We start from the raw sequence: 13,447 nt of genomic DNA, 5'->3' as shown, positions 1-13,447 counted from the left end.
GTGTTGGGTGCCCCAGCTGAACTTGCTTCTGAAGAGAATGTAAGAGAACATGGCTTCTATCCTTTGAAAAGTTAGTTAATTAGGAGAGGGGGAAAATAACGTGAAAAAAAATAGAGTACGACTAAAGACGATTTGGGGAGAAGTGAAACTTGTGCTCCAGGAGACCTCATTGCAGACCACAGTAATGTAAGAGGAAGCCTAAATGTCTGGGCTGTGTTTCTTAGTGCTCTTTCTCTTGAGACTAAGAGACTTGCCCACTAGCTCTGTCCTGCAAGAAATTTTGACTTAATGATGTAAGCACATTACTAAATCCTGCACTTTGTTGAAGCCAGAAATTCCTCCTATATGAAGTCTCTGAGAATAATAATCCCAACCAAACCAGCGTTAGAGAAGGGATCTCACTTTGTCACCAAGGCTGGAGTGCAGTGGCAAGATCATCATTCACTGCAGCCTGGAGCTCCTGGGCTCAAGGGATTCTCCCTCCTCAACCTCCCAAAGTGTTGGGATTACAGGCATGGGCCACCATGCCAGGCCAAACAGTACTTCCATTTGACAGTATTGCCCCATTACATTTCCTTTTTCCCTGTTGGAGAAAAGATACATTTCTTACATCTGGCTTATCTGTTGAATTAATTTTGCATTTGAAGTTTGAAATGTAAGCAGGACATTTGAAGGTAACCTTTACAGATACACACATCTCTACCAGATTTCTTCATTCAGAGGATGTGAAGAACTTGGATTTGTATGGGATGTGATTGCCAAACCCAGTTTAGGGTTCTGATGCACAAAAAGAATGTAATAGAAAAAAGTGAGAAATACTAATTTAGAAATATTTGAACCTACATATTTCTTTAAAAACTGGGAAGAAATATGCCAAAATATTAGCATAGATGCTTTTGATGAGATTTGGTGATTTTTTTTTTTTTCTGTACTGGATGAACTCTTCAGTATGGAAACCTTTAACCATACACAAAAATGAAGAAAATACACAGCGAACCCTTCTATATCATCTCCCAACTTCAACAACTACCAGTTTATGGTCAGTCTCATTTGAATACAGCGTCATCTCAATTTCCACCCCAATCCCTGTTACTCTCACGTAATCCTGGACATACTAGAAAATCAAATTATATGAACCTCACAAAAAGTCAAGGGACTCATTTCAAGGTTGGAAATTAAATCCTGTTTTTTTGTTTTGTTTTTTTCATTTTCAGAGACCACCATTGTCAGCTTCTTTCCTTTATAGTCCCCCTGCTTCCCTCTTTAAATAATTTGTCAGGCCTTTTAAAATTCCTCTTACAGATGTTTTCATAAAAATGTAGAATGGCCTGTGGGGAGTCTTATTGCATAATAAATATTAGTAAATAGTTAAAATATTGACATATTTAATTATATTTTACCTTATTCCCAAAAGGACTTAAAGCCATTTAAAACATAAAATCATGTCTGGGCTCAGTGGCTCATGCCAGCACTTTGGAAGGCTGGGGCCGGCGGATCACCTGAGGTCAGGAGTTCAAGACCAGCCTGGCCAACACGGTAAAACCCCATCTCTACTAAAAATACAAAAATTAGCCATGTGTGGTGGTGCGTGTCGGTAATCCTAGCTACTCGGGAGGCTGAGGTGGGAGAATTGCTTGAACCCAGGAGGTGGAAGTTGCAGTGAGCCAAGATCCCACCACAGTACTCCAGCCTGGGCCACAGAGCAAGACTCCATCTCAAAAAAACCAAAACAAACCCATAAAATCAAGATATCAGGAGTTTAACATGCCATAAAGGAAGAAAGAAAAAATATGGCACAGCCAGGCACGGTGGCTCACACCTGTAATCCCAGCACTTTGGGAGGCCCAGGCGCACGGATTATGAGGTCAGGGGTTCGAGGCCACCCTGGCCAAACATAGTGAAAAACCCCATTTCTACTAAAAATACAAAAATTAGCCAGGCATGGTGGCACGCACCTGTAGTCCCAGCTACTTGGGAGGCTGAGGCAGGAGAATTGCTTGAACCTGGGAGGCAGAGGTTGAAGCAAGCCAAGATCGCGCCACTGCACACCAACCCGGGTGACAGTGCCAGACTCTGTCTCATAAAAAAAAAAAGATGGCACAAAAAATGACCAGGATTAGAAGTGAATCTATAGTATGAAAACACTAAATGTGGGCCACAGTTGGGTTTTAAAAATTGACATGGGAACCTTGTTAATTGTATAGCTTCTAGTTTCCATAAGATGGAAATAACTAAATATTTAAGGGACATAATGGGATTCTTGTTAATAAGAGATAGGAATTAATGTTTGGGTTCTTGGTAAATAGAAACTGTATCCCAAGAGTTTACTTTTCATAAAATAAGTCTTACAAATCAATAAGGAAAGATGGACACCTCATAAAAATTTGGCAAGCAATTTATGGAGGAAGGAGTATAAAAATCCTTCAAACATGAGTATTGAACCTCACTAATAAATATGTAAAAAAGAAAAAAGCGGGGGGGCCATAACATTTTTTACCTATTAAAATGTGCCAGGCGCGGTGGGTCACTCCTGTAATCCCAGCACTTTGGGAGGCCGAGATGGGCGCATCATTTGAGGTCAGGAGTTTGAGACCAGCCTGACCAACGTGGTGAAACAGTTTCTACTAAAAATACAAAAAAAATTAGCCAGGCGTGATGGCTCATGCTTGTAGTTCCAGCTACTCGGGAGGCTGAGACGAGAAAATCATTTGAACCTGGAAGATAGGTTGCAGTGAGCTGAGATCATGCCATTGCACTCCAGCCTGGGCAACAGAGCAAACTCCGTCAAAAAAAACAAAAAACTGGATAAACATTGATGTGGGCCGGGTGCGGTGGCTCACGCCTGTAATCCCAAAACTTTGGGAGGCCAAGGCAGGCGATCAAGAGGTCAAGAGTTTGAGACCAGCCTGACCAACATAGTGAAACCGCGTCTCTACTAAAAATACAAAAATTAGCCGGGCGTGGTGGCTGGCGCCTATATTCCCAGCTACTCGGGAGGCTGAGGCAGGAGAATGGTGTGAACCTGGGAGGTGGAAGTTGCAGTGAGCCAAGTCGCGCCACTGCACTCCACCCTGGGTGACAGAGCGAGACTCCGTCTCAAAAAAAAAAAAAAAAAAAAAAAATTTGATGTAATGGTTTCACTTTTAGAAATTTAAGGAAATAATTATGGATGTTTGAAAATATTTATGTAAGGATAGTTTTTACAGCATTGCTCATGAAAATAAAAAATTAGAAATAATCCAGTGTTCAAGAATACCACTTTGATATGGAATATTTGCAAGAATTAAGATTTATACCAAATATCTATAGTACTTAGCAAGTATAATGTTCATAATCATTTAGAAAGTAAGTTAGCAAATTACTACACATGACCATTTTTTGGAAAAAATGTATGCCATATGAAAGACTAAATATATAAAAATGTTAATAGTTACCTCTGATTAGTGAGATTATGGATAATTTTAATTTTTGACATGTTTGTATGTTCTACAATTTGTGTGTACTTTGCAATTAGAAAAAAATAATTATAGTTAGGGTAAGATTACAGTTGCCAAGTTGGGAATCACTTCCTGGACAATTTCCTTCCAATCGAAAGAAAATATACAAATCTCATGTATTGGAGGGAGACTGGGGAACCAGTGTTCACTGTACTTCTCACTACTAATTTTCTCTCTATCAAAAATAGGATATGAAACCAAGGAAGTCTATGGAAATTAAGATAGAGCCTACTGAAACTCAGTTATTTCTCCATGCAGAAAAGAGACCTAACTTTGCCTTACAAAAAGGAAGAGAAATTTTTTTATGTTAACAAATACAAAAAGTAACCTATTAGGACAAAATCTAATTAAAATATCCAACTTTATATTTCCTCTATCTGAACTTCACAGCCCCAAATACAAGAGTTAAGACAGTCGAGTTAAAATATATTTATTGAACCTCTATCGTGTTTGCCAGGGCAGGCACTGTTACCTGGACGGCATTTGTCTACACATGTTATTTTAGCAGTGTCCCTGGCCTCTAGGGGCTCTTGTTCTAGTGGGAGGGATGATTTCTGTTTAGTTTCAGGGCTCCATTAAAATTTGTGACCTCGGGGCTTCCCGGCCTGGAGCTCAGATTGCTTCCCAGCCGTTCCCGGCTGCCAATTTCAGAGCCCAAGACAAACTTCGACGAGTGGCAAGGCAGTGACAAATGAAACCAAAATAGAGGGGCTAAAAGGGGACCTTCCCATACAACCGGGGTCTTCTGTTAGGGTTTTGTTTTGTTCCTCACCATCTTCCAAACAATGAAGTCCTAGGGGGAGGCTAACCACGATCAAGATTTCAGTAAACATCAGACGCTGGAGAACCGACCCAGCGACCGAAGCAAAAGATGTTCTTTCCTTCCTGAAACCTGGGCAGGCTGGGAGCAAAACAACAACAACAACAACAACAAAAACTTCACGCGTTTTTCGAGATGGCGGTAACAGTTGTAAGGCCCGTAAGAGACTTGATCCGGTTTTATGCGTAAACATTTTCTAGTCCTGCGAAGTCTTTTTCCTTTTTCAATCCACAAGTGGCTTTCTTCCCTTATGTTACCAAGCAACTCTGACGTCATCGCGTTTCTGCGTTTCTGCGTGAGTGCACGTCACAGAATCATTGCTTGTTGATCTCTATTTTAGTGCAAAAATCAGACGCGTTACGCAGTGTGTCAGAATGGCCGAGTGGTCTAAGGCGCCAGACTCAAGCTACGCTTCCCCGCGCTGGGGTTTCTGGTCTCCAATGGAGGCGTGGGTTCGAATCCCACTTCTGACACATGCTTTTTTTTTTTTTTTCCCCCCCCTCTCCTTACTTTTGAGATATCCTGATCTCAGCAGTAGGCATACAATTACCAACGTATATTTTTAAGAATCGGCTTTTAGGGACTGGGCGCGGTGGCTCAGCCTGTAATCCCAGCACTTTGGGAGGCCGAGACGGGTGGATCACGAGATCAGGAGTATCGAGACCATTCTGGCCAACACGGTGAAACCTCGTCTCTACTAAAAATACAAAAAAATAGCCGGGCGTGGTGGCGGGCGCCTGTAGTCCCAGCTACTCGGGAGGCTGAAGCAGGAGAATGGCGTGAACCCGGGAGGCGGAGCTTGCAGTGAGCCAAGATCGCGCCACTGCACTCCAGCCTGGGGGACAGAGCGAGACTCCGTCTCAAAAAAAAAAAAAAAAAAAAATCGGCTTTTAAATTTTTCTCAAAGGGATTGTCCAAACTAAAAACATTAAAAGCGGAAGCATCGCGATATTTTTACGAAGCCGCGAGATTTGGGGCAAAAAACGCCCAATAAAAGAGAGATTACTAGCGATTGGTCTCTGTGCTACAATGCGAGATAATCCGGATGTCGCGGGATTCGGAACTCAGGTAGCTTCCTGCCTCGCGGAGGTAATGGATAGAAGGGGCGCTGGGCGGGTTCTTTTCCCGCTTCTCGACCAGGCTCATACTCTGTGTCTCAGATACAAGCCCTCCCCTAGATATTTCCTGTAGCACTTTCCTACCAATCTCACAACCCTGTGGCTTGTGACAGTGCAGTCTCTTTAAAAATCTTACACAGGTCCTCTGCTCTCCTATTTTCAAAACTCATGTAACCAGTTCTCAAAAATGTCTTTCGTAAATTACGCACATTCACACTCGTTTTGGCATCTGATCATTACCGTTTTGTCTCAGTCAAAATTGAGTACCATTTTAACCATTGAATGAAATACGAAAGCTGTACCTTCCTCTCGCAAATGTAATCACCGTGAAAAATTTATTGTATTTTTTACAGTTCTTTTTTCTCTGCATTCGCATATATATATAACATTTTGGTTTTTTTTTTTAACAGAAATGTAGTCATGCTCTGACATTTTTCACTTAGTATATCTTGGGTTCTTTCCATATGGAACACTTATTCTTTTCTCTTACAGAAGAAATATTGCTGGCCGCGTGCAGTGGGTCACGCCTGTAATCCCAGCAATTTGGGAGGCCGAGGCTGGTGGATCACCTGAGCTCAGGAGTTCGACACCAGCCTGGCCAACATGGTGAAACCCTGTCCTCTACTAAAAATTAGTCGGGTGTGGTGGCGCACGCCTATAATCCCAGCTACTCTGGAGGCTGAGGCAGAGGAATCGCTTGAACCCGGGAGGCGAAGGTTGCAGTGAACCGAGATCGCGCCACTGCACTCCAACTTGGGCAACTGAGCGAGACTCTGTCTCAGAAAAAGAAAAAGAAATATTGCAAATCATTGTATAGCATGGATATAACCACTTCTTTTTTTTAAACTCAACATTTAGAATGCTTTCAATTATCGTAATTTAATGAGTGATTACTATATGCCAGGAGATGCAGCCCAGAGAATATAGCAGTAAAAATATAAAATTAAAGATAAAAAAATTTGTTTTCTGCCCTTGCGGAGCTTATATTCTAGTTAAATGACTTTGGCTCTGCCTCAGGAACACCAAATTCCAAGATTTCCTCAAAAAATTTTTTTCTTTCTTTTTCTTTTCAACCTATTTCTGCATTACAAGATTTCCTTATCTTTCAGGAGAAGAATGTAAATTCTAGATCTAAGCTTAGATCTAAATATCTAGTACCAGCTATTGAAGACTTGTATCTGCGTAACTATATATTTCTCTGTCATTATGATCACTCATAACCATTTATTTGATTAGGGGATTTTAATTTCAATTTAAAAATTATTTTTATTTTTTTTCAGCTCCTAGACAGATTAACACATTGATTATTGATTTTATCCTCATAGAATGTGAGACTGGACAGAAGGAAAGAAAGCTGCTTTATCCAACAATGGAATTCTCAGGAGACATTCATCATGGACAAAATCCAGTTGTTCCATTTGGGAAGCAACATTCTGAATTCAGATGGCTTGAACCAAATAGTTTTTTGTTTTTGAGTTGCGTTTCGCTCTTGTCACCCAGGCTGCAGTGCAATGGCATGATCTCAACTCACTGAAACCTCCGCCTCCTGGGTTCAAGCGATTCTCCTGCCTCAGCCTCCGGAGTAGCTGGGACTACAAGTATGCGCCACTGCGCTCGGCTAATTTTTGTGTATTTTTAGTAGAGAGAGGGTTTCACCACTTCACCTTAGGTGATCTGCCCGCCTCGGCCTCCCAAAGTGCTGGGATTACAGGCGTGAGCCACTGCGCCCCGCCCCTGATCCAAATAGTTTTAAGTACAATACTTCCAAACTGTCCCAGATTCCTGCCATACTTAAATTAACTGTGGGAAAGTGAGATATGAAATGGAATTTAAAAGCTTATGTCAAGGAAATGAAACTAATTGTCGTAAGATTTCTATTGTTATTATTAAACATATAAAAGTTGGCCAGGAGCGGTGGCTCATGCCTGTAATCCCAGCACTTTGGGAAGCCAAGGTGAGTGGATCACCTGAGGTCAGGAGTTCGAGACCAGCCTGGCCAACATGGTGAAACCCCGTCTCTACTAAAAATACAAAAATTAGCTGGGCATGTTGGTGGGCGCCTGTAATCCCAGCTACTTGGGAGGCTAAGGCAGGAGAATCGCTTGAGTCAGGGAGGCAGAGGTTGCAGTGAGCCAAGATTGCGCCATTGCACTCTAGCCTGGGCGACAAGAGTGAGACTCTGTCTCAAAATAAATAAATAAATAAATAAATGTGTGTATATATATGGCATAATATAACATGCTCATGTACAGCCGCTGCCCTAATGAGGATTTTTTCAGATGAGCAGGTAAGTGTACCTTTGATGACTCTAAAAAAAAATGACAGTTCTTTTTGGAGAACTACGTGAGTTGGAAAAAGGAAGATCGTATGAGGAGGAGGAGCTAGCAGCTGTTTCTAGACGAAAAAAAGCAAGGATGTTGCCATAAATGGCTTTTCTGAGGCTGTTATATTAGATTTTAAAAGGTTAATTTTAGGCTGGGTGTAGTGGCTTATGCCTATAATCCCACCACTTCAGTAGGCCCATGTGGGAGGACTGTTGGCATCCAGGAGTTTGAGACTAGCCTGGGCAACGTGGTGAAACACTGTCTCTACTAAAAATACAAAAAAATAAATAAAAATTATTTGGGCATGGTTGCACATGCCTGTAATCCCAGCTATTCGGGAGGCTGAGTCATGAGAATCGCTTGAACCCGGGAGGCGGAGGTTGCAGTGAGCTGGGATTGTCCTGCATTCCAACTTGGGCGACAGAGCATGACTCTGTCTCAAAAAAAAAAAAAAAAAAAAGAAACGAAAAAAAAACTCTTTAAGTCTAATAAGAAAAATTTTATATTCTGTCCGAAGCCTGCTACCTGGAGGTTTCATCTGCATGATAAAAGCTTGGTCTTCACAACCCTTTATCCCAGTACTTTCTGTTGATAATAACTCAAACAATTGCCAGTTAGAAAATCTTTTAATCTGCCTATGACTTGGAAGCACCCCCACTGTCAGGTCTGCATTTCCAGACCAACCCAATGTATATCTTATATGTATTGATTGACGTCTCATGTCTCCTAAAAATGTATAAAGCCAAGTTGTAGCCAAAACATCTTGGGCACATGTTCTCAGGATTTCCTGAGGGCTGTGTCACAGGTTCATTCACATTTGGCTCAGAATAAATCTCTTCAAATATTTTACAGAGTTTGACTCTTTCCATCGACAACATTAATGCCACCCAAAAGAGACATGTGAGCCAAAGAAGGTAAAAACTCTTATTAACACTCACTCAGATTAATCATTCCTCTTCCTATAGGGCAAAGCAAAGGATAGTTGGGAAAAAGTGCTGAAGTATCTTCTCGATAATTCCAAGAGGCATCTGTGAGTAAAACGGGAAAGATAAAGTTCCTCTTAAAGAGTAGTTTTGTAAAACTCTGTAACTATTTTTTAACAAAAATTAACTTTTTTTTTGAAACAGTTTCTCCCTCTGTCATCTAGGCTGGAATGCAGTGATGTGATCATGGCTCACTGCAGCCTCCACCTCTGGGGCTCAAGTGATTCTCCCACCTCAGATTTCCCATTAGCTGGGACATGCACCACCACTTCTGGCTAATGTTTAAATTTTTTTAGAGATGGGGTCTCCTGGCCTCAAGTGATCTGCTGGCCTTGACCTCCCAAAGTGCTGGAATTATGCGAGCCACCGTGCCCAACGCAATAAATTTTTTAAAGACTTGTCAATATTCAGAGCAATGATCAATTGTATTCCACTGAACATAGTTCATTTGTATTTCTATGGATGAAAATCATTTGGACTATTCTCAATTTTCTATAATTTGAAGAGTTGTAAGATAACACAAAATCAATGAAAAATGCCCCTGACAAGGTACTCAGGAATCTTTTTTCTCCATTTAAAACTTGTTTATACTTTTTTCTGACAGAATTCACATAAGACATTGATGCGATTATTACCGTCAAAACTGAACACATCCTTCTACTATTCAGCTAATACAATTTCATAGAATTGTGTTTTGCTGTTGTGGTTGTTGTTTTGAGATGGGGTTTTGCTCTTGTTGCCCAGGCTAGAGTGCAATGGCATCATCTCGGCTCACCGCAACCTCTGCCTCCCCGGTTCAAGCAATTCTCCTGTCTCAGCCTCCCGAGTAGCTGGGATTATAGGCATGTGCCACCACGCTAATTTTGTATTTTTAGTAGAGATGGGGGTTTCTCCATGTTGGTCAGGCTGGTCTCAAACTCCTGACCTCAGGTGATCCGCCCGCCTCCGCCTCCCAAAGTGCTGGGATTACAGGTGTGAGCCACCGGGACTGGCCAGAATTGCGTTTTAAGAGTTGAGCTGGGCTCGGTGGCTCACGCTTGTAATCTCAGCACTTTGGGAGGCCGAGGCGGGTGGATCACGAGGTCAGGAGATCGAGACCATCCCGGCTAACACGGTGAAACCCCGTCTCTACTAAAAATACAAAAAATTAGCCGAGCGAGGTGGCGGGCGCCTATAGTCCCAGCTGTGCGGGAGGCTGAGGCAGGAGAATGGCGTGAACGCCGAGATCGCGCCACTGCACCCCAGCCTGGGTGAAATAGCGAGACTCCTTCTCAAAAAAAAAAAAAAAAAAAAAAAAAGAGTTGAATTTTTTAAACAAAGATTATAAGAAGCTCTTGTTTTGGATTGACCTCCTGCACTATGCTCCACTACAACAGACCAACCCAAAATAGAGTCACTCATGCTAAATGCCATAAAATGAAACTGTCGCTTTAGGGAAACAGATCCCCCAAACAGACCAGGTTTTCCCGAAAACAGGAGATTCCAGTCAACCTGAGTCAGGTTAACAAAGAAGTCCCCTCTGTTTTAACTGATAAGAATTCTTTGCTTGGCCAAACTTTAGTCAGGCTCCTGAACTTTCTCCTAGACCCATCTGTGCACTGCCTTGTAAAATCCATTTAGCAAAGAACCCTGCTAAATCAGTTTAGCAAGAACCCATCATCCTTGATATCTGATCATCCTCATATCTGATGAGGTTACTTATCCTCCACCATTGCCCAGGTGATGTCTGATCACCCTGGTGGGTCTTCAGCAAGAAACCTGTTAGGTTGGTTTAGCCAGAATTCCGCTTATCCCTGATGTTTCCTCTTAGTAATTTTCCATCCACTGACTCCCACCCTGATCCCTGGCTATGCATTTCCACTTGCCCATGCTATGTTTGGAGTAGAGTCTGTCAACAGAAAAAAAACAAATTGAGTTACAGATCTAATTGTCTTTTATTTGTGATTCATGCATTAGGTCAGCCTCCGTTCTACAAAATAGAATGAAAACTCCCTCTGGGCAATAGCAGAACAATGGATTTTCTAAGGTGGGAACAAGGAAACAGAACAATGGGGAGGGGGGGAATGCTGGTTGGTTAACATCAGGTTACTTCAAGTTCCTTTTTTTGTAAGGGTTAAAGGAGAGGGGACTTTCTTGTTGACCTAATTCAGGTTGACTGGCATCTCCTGTTTTCAGGAAAGATTCGTCTGTTAGGGGATCGATCTGCTTCCTTCAAGTTTGATTATGTGGCATTTAGCACGAGTGATTCTATTTTGGTTTGGTCTGGTGTACTGGGGCCTAGCACAGGAGTTCAGTCCAAAACAATGGCCTCTTACAATTTTCGTTTAACAAGCCTAATCTCTCTCCACACTGCAATAGCCCATTACAGCGGTCTCTATACCTATTGCAATGGTCCTGAACACAGTCTTCCCTACTGTACTTTAGCAACAAGTATCATTGAATAATTTTTTCTTTAACATAACAAGAAAAGCAACCCGACGTTCACGAATCAGCTATCCCCCACTATTGTTCTGCTTCCTTTCCCACCTTACAAAACCTACTATTCTGCTACTGCCCAGTGGGAAACTTCATTCTCTTTTGTATAATGGATTCATGCCTCATTCATGAGTCTCAAATAAAAGCCAGTTAGATTTTTAACTGAATTTGTTGTCGTTATATCTTTTGACAAATCTGTTAAGAAGTAGAGACTGTAGACATCAATCTCACTACATCTCAGCAAGCACCCTCCAACATGAACTAATTTTTGGCCAATCAGTGTTCTTTTTTTGTTTGAAATAGTCATGGTCATTTATTGAGAAATTCTATGACATTTACGTTGTTATATACAAGTGCTTTTTTTTTTTTTTTTTTTTTGAGACGGAGTCTCGCTCTGTCGCCCAGGGTGGAGTGCAGTGGCGCAATCTCGGCTCACTGCAAGCTCCGCCTCCCGGGTTCACGCCATTCTCCTGCCTCAGCCTCTCCGAGTAGCTGGGACTACAGGCGCCCGCCACCACGCCCGGCTAATTTTTTGTATTTTTTTAGTAGAGACGGGGTTTCACCGTGGTCTCGATCTCCTGACCTCGTGATCCGCCCGCCTCGGCCTCCCAAAGTGCTGGGATTACAAGCGTGAGCCACCGCGCCCGGCCTACAAGTGCTTTTATGGAAGTTTTTCACGTATTCTTGTAGCAGGACGAGCCGCAGACAAGAACCCCTCAGATGCAGAGTTGTAGAAGGAAAGGGCTTTATTCAGCAGGGAGCATCAGCGGACTCATGTCTCCAAAAACCGAGCTCCCCGAGTGAGCCATTCCTGTCCCTTTTAAGGGCTTACAACTCTAAGGGGGTCCGCGTGAGAGGGTCGTGATCGATTGAGCAAGCAGTGGGTACGTGACTGGGGGCTGCATGCACCGGTAATGATACCGAAACAGAACAGGACAGGGATTTTCACGATGCTTTTCCATACAATGACTGAAATCTATAGATAACACCAGCAGTTAGGTAAGGGGTTGATTTTTAACTACCAGGCCCAGGGCGCGGTGCTGGGCTGTCTTCCTGTGGATTCCATTTCTGCCTTTTAGTTTTTACTTCTTTCTTTGGAGGCAGAAGTTGGGCATAAGACAATATGAGAGGTGGTCTCCTCCCTTATTCTTATTTTCATTAACTTCAAGGTAATGATGACAAGAAGAAAAGGAGAGAAAAGAGGGTAAATGAATAGGGAGGTTTGAAGTATTAGTCTCAAAATTAATGACCGTTGTAATGTTTTCTGTGAAACCTTCCCTTTTGTTTATCCCTTTGCTTCCTCATTCTCCTCATTCTCTCGCCTCTTATAACCAGACACCTCAGTTTTAAAAATCACTCATTTTCTTTTTCTTCCTTTTCTCCCCTCTCACCTCTCCATTCTTTCCCTTTCTAGACCCTACCCTTCGGCAATGCATGCTTATCTAATTATGCACCAGTTTAAGAATCCCCAGAAGCTTAAACCGGGCACTTTAGCCCACATTGCAGAATCCTCCCACTTGGTGGGAGTTTCAACAATTATCCTCACCATCTGGCCAAAGTCAAGATAAAGCCAAGCAGGCTTCTAGACAGGCAACTATCCAGGACAACCGTGGGAACAAGAAACACAGACCCTGCACCCTGCGCCATTCCCGCATGCCTCCCATACCAAATGTCAATTTTAAAACCCTATGGTTGGCGGGGCGCGGTGGCTCGTGCCTGTAATCCCAGCACTTTGGGAGGCCGAGGCGGACGGATCACCAGGTCAGGAGATTGAGACCATCTTGGCTAACACGGTGAAACCCCGTCTCTACTAAAAATATAAAAAAATACAAAAAATTAGCCGAGTGTGGTGGTGGGCGCTTGTAGTCCCAGCTACTCGGGAGGCTGAGGCAGGAGAATCTCCTAAACCCAGGAGGCGGAGCTTGCAGTGAGCCAACATTGCCAGCTGCACTCCAGCCTGGGCGACAGAGTGAGACTCCGTCTCAAAAAAATAAAATAAAATAAATAAATAAATAAATAAATTTTAAAAACCCTATGGTAGGCCAGGAGTGGTGGCTCACGCCTGCAATCCCAGCACTTTGGGAGGCCGAGGCGGGTGGATCACTTGAGGTCAGGAGTTTGAGACCAGCCTGGCCAACATGGTGAAACCCTGTCTCTACTAAAAATACATAAATTAGCTGGGTGTGGTGGCAGATGCCTGTAATCCCAGCTACTCAGGAGGCTGAGGCAG

General features: G+C 42.7%; 1 non-coding gene across 1 annotated transcript; it reads left to right on the top strand.

The window, feature by feature from the left end:
• Window positions 1–4,685: 4,685 nt before the first annotated feature.
• Window positions 4,686–4,790, top strand: TRNAL-CAA (transfer RNA leucine (anticodon CAA)). The gene is made up of 2 exons: window positions 4,686–4,723; window positions 4,746–4,790. It is a non-coding gene; the product is annotated as a tRNA-Leu (tRNA).
• The last annotated feature ends 8,657 nt before the right edge of the window (window positions 4,791–13,447 follow it).

This window comes from Hylobates moloch, unplaced genomic scaffold (assembly GCF_009828535.3).
Source record: "Hylobates moloch isolate HMO894 unplaced genomic scaffold, HMol_V3 SCAFFOLD_20, whole genome shotgun sequence".
NCBI lineage: Eukaryota > Metazoa > Chordata > Mammalia > Primates > Hylobatidae > Hylobates > Hylobates moloch.
Note: the sequence above shows the minus strand (reverse complement) of the source record. Positions and strands in the feature narration are given on the sequence as shown.